This window comes from Ambystoma mexicanum, chromosome 13 (assembly GCF_040938575.1).
Source record: "Ambystoma mexicanum isolate Mex_15411 chromosome 13, UKY_AmexF1_1, whole genome shotgun sequence".
Classification (NCBI taxonomy): Eukaryota; Metazoa; Chordata; class Amphibia; order Caudata; family Ambystomatidae; genus Ambystoma; species Ambystoma mexicanum.
The window spans coordinates 425,643,932-425,647,271 of record NC_090938.1 but is presented as its reverse complement, the minus strand read 5'-3'; the positions used below and the strand labels follow the sequence as shown (position 1 = coordinate 425,647,271).

General features: G+C 47.0%; 1 pseudogene; it reads right to left on the bottom strand.

The window, feature by feature from the left end:
• Positions 1-614: 614 nt before the first annotated feature.
• LOC138520616 (importin subunit alpha-1 pseudogene) lies at positions 615-1,996 on the bottom strand (annotated as a pseudogene).
• Between the last annotated feature and the right edge of the window lie 1,344 nt (positions 1,997-3,340).

The following is a 3,340-nucleotide window of genomic DNA, read 5'->3' as shown; positions in this document are numbered from 1 at the left end:
CCATACAACCGCAAGCAGTACGTCACTGGAGAACATCTTTCCACATGACGGACTAAGTCGCCAAAGAATCAAATGAACGACAGAGAGACAGTGGAGGTAGAGAGAACAGTGACAGAACTGAGCCAAGAAGGACCATGGCACCAGATCCCAATCTCGGCCAAAGTAGACAGCAAGGGCCAAGAAGGAGGATGGCACCAAACCACGAGGCCAGCGGACACAGCCAACCATGCCCGGCAGCTAGAAGGGGAACCTCCAAACAGCACCCCCCCCCCTGGACCTGGTGGTTCAACAGCACAGCCGGGTCCACCTGAGGGCAGCGACAAGGCCACCAGGAAAGCTAAGTGACTATGTGCACATTCAAGGAACTGTTGACGTGAATGGACACAATTATATGTATGTTTGCATTTGTATTATTAAGGGGAAAGAAGAGGGATGTTATGTACACGTTAGAGCTGTGACGTGCAAATAAGTGCTGTGCCATGGCTCTGGAAGGGACAGTCAGTCGTGGGCACTAGACCAACGGTGTGGCTGCATTTAAAAAAATATATATATATTTTTTACATAAACTTACTTTTATTTACAATACAAAGAAATGTAGAGGATGCTTTGTACATCTAATGAGACTGCAGGGCCTCTATTCTGTGCAGGCCTCCACACTCTTCAATCATGAGACACAGCTTCTCAGTCTCATCAAGTTTCTCAGCAGCCAAGAACACACTTGTAATAGCATTGAGGATGACCAGAACAATCTTGTGTGTCTTTTGCAGATAAAAGGTTAATCAAGGGCTCAATAATGCCAACCTGTAAAAGTTACACCACCCAATCAATGTTACCTCCACTTGAGTAGTTGATCACAGCCCACACCGCTTCCTTTTGAGTTTTTAAGTCGCTCTTTTGCCAAATGCCTACAAGACATGGAATGATCCCATGATCCACAACTTGCTGGATCCGGTCCTGGCGGCCAGCAGTGATGTTGGACAGAGTCCATGAAGCTTCTTTCTGGATATTATTTTTGTGATGGGTGAGTAGACTTGGGAAGACAGCCAGAGCTCCAGCTTCAAGCACGGCTTATGTCTATTCATCTGTGCCAGTGACTATGTTGCCAATTGCTCTCAAAGTCCCCACATGCCAGGAGCTTCACCAGTCATGGTATTAGTCCAGTCTTAACCACAACTTCTATCTGCTCATTGGGTCCATCAGTGATGTAAGAAACTGCCAGGCCCTCCTTGTTATCACGATGAAGCAACCGAAGAGTTGGCAGAATATAATGGATGGCTTCTAGAGACGCAGTTGGATTCTTATTGCGGTAGAGATTGACAAAGTCCAAGTAATGTTCATTAATTAGCTAGACGTATAGGAAGACTGGTCAGGCACAGCAAGTAAAGCAAGGAGCGGATCAACTGCTCTGTATTTAATAACCAAGTCCCTGTATGAAGAGCCATCACCTGCAATATTTCCTAGAGCATTCTCACTTATGTGAGTGTGTGGTGAAGCCAAGAGGGAAATGAACGCAGGAATACCACCACCTTCTACTACAGCTTGGGTCTGTTCTGATGTGCCAGCAGCGATGTTTGTCAGAGCCCAGGAGGCTTCAAATTGGATAGGGCTGCAGTCTGTACAACCCAAAAAGGCAACAAGCTTTGCAATCAAACCTGCACAAATAATTCCATCTTCTCTGTGGACAGCATTTTCCTGGCAGCTTGAGTAGCCGGATTTTCATGTAAGTGCCATTCACGCACTTCACAATTTCTTCAACCGTCCAAGGAACTGCAACCTGTACGTTCTGGTTCTTCTCCTGTAGAGGGGAGAGGGGCTCGTCGGGGAAGCTGCTCACGTTCCTCCTCTTGAGCATCTGATCATCCTTCTTTGCTTTCCTCATCTCTACATTGACCTCAATCCTCCTACATCTCATCTCTGAAGTGTCTTTGCCCTTGTTCTTGAAACGATTCAGGCGCACAGCGCTGGAGTTCTCGTTGGTAGACATGGTGGCAGGCATGAGAAGATGTAAACTGTGCGTACGTATTCACCAACAGCCCAGAAGAACTGTGTTTTGTGTATTGCGCAGCACGCGCCCCATGCATGCCAGCTCCAGAGCCAATCAACACGGGCTGGAGTACCGTGCCCAGTTCTCGACTGGCAGTGCTCCCTCTGCCACAAAGATCGCCAGCCTGATCCCTCTCCCGTGGACCTGCCAGGCGGACTTCACAGCCAAGAGATCTTTTTAGAAAGGTTCCAACTACTGCCAGGCACGAAGCTTATTTTCTTTAAAACAAAACTTTAAAGCATGCTTTCACAATTATCACATAATCCAAATAAGAGTGCTCCCAGAGGTGACTATGAATTGAGCGGGAACAGCCCTCCCCCCGCTGCATCTCATTATCCTCTAGCGCCATGCCAGTCAAAATGTACTGCCAAGCCCTTTCTCTTTAGATAGTATTGCAAGTTATGATTTAAGAGGAGATTGACACATGATTCTAACAAGTTACACTAATATGCACTGCACAAAGTTCAGCCAGAAATGCACCCAATCTGCTCACTCAGATCCTGGGCTGAATTGAGGCATAATCACCTGCATTCTGCATGATCAGAAAACTGCTTCCCAGTGGGTCCCCATCATCTCTGCTTGGCCTCCCGCCTCTGTATCTGACCCCACCCTCCTCCCTCTTAGCTTCCTTACACCCACCCGCCCGCCTTGCCCAGAATGCCCACATTGGAATAAACCACAAGTACCCTATCGCTGGATCCGTCACTACCACCACCCTCCTTCTTACCAGGACACTATGGAAAGTGTAAAAGGTCTCTCTTTCAATGGCCTGTCTCTTGTTTCACTGCCAGTCATCTTTCTTTGGGTTGGGTTCCCTTTCATGAACATACGCTGACCTGAAGGGATCCTTTCATGAAAGGAAACCTTTTAAACACCAATTAGTACCCCAAATCTTAAGCAGGGGTGATAATGGTGTTACACGTTGCCACAGGGATTGCCAAGGCTGCTGATGTCCATATGCCTTGGTTGAAGGCCCTTGCTTGGCTTGGCCTATCAATTTAGGCTAGCAGGCCACTAGAGGCCAGGTAACCCCCTGCAGCAGCCATTAACGTTTCAGTACTTACAATAGTTCAGTGACTCAGGAATCACATTACAGACAGGCTTGTTTATTCCAACTGAAACATCTTTAAATGGGGGCAGGAAATTTGAGCTGCACAATGGTCATAGGCTCAGCATTTATGGAGCTCGAGTGGTGATCAAAAAGTCTCTCCGCAATTCAACCTCTATATAAGGAGTCTGCCTTGAATTCTAAGTAAAATGCAACATGATTTCATCCACGAAATAATGGTTTAAAGT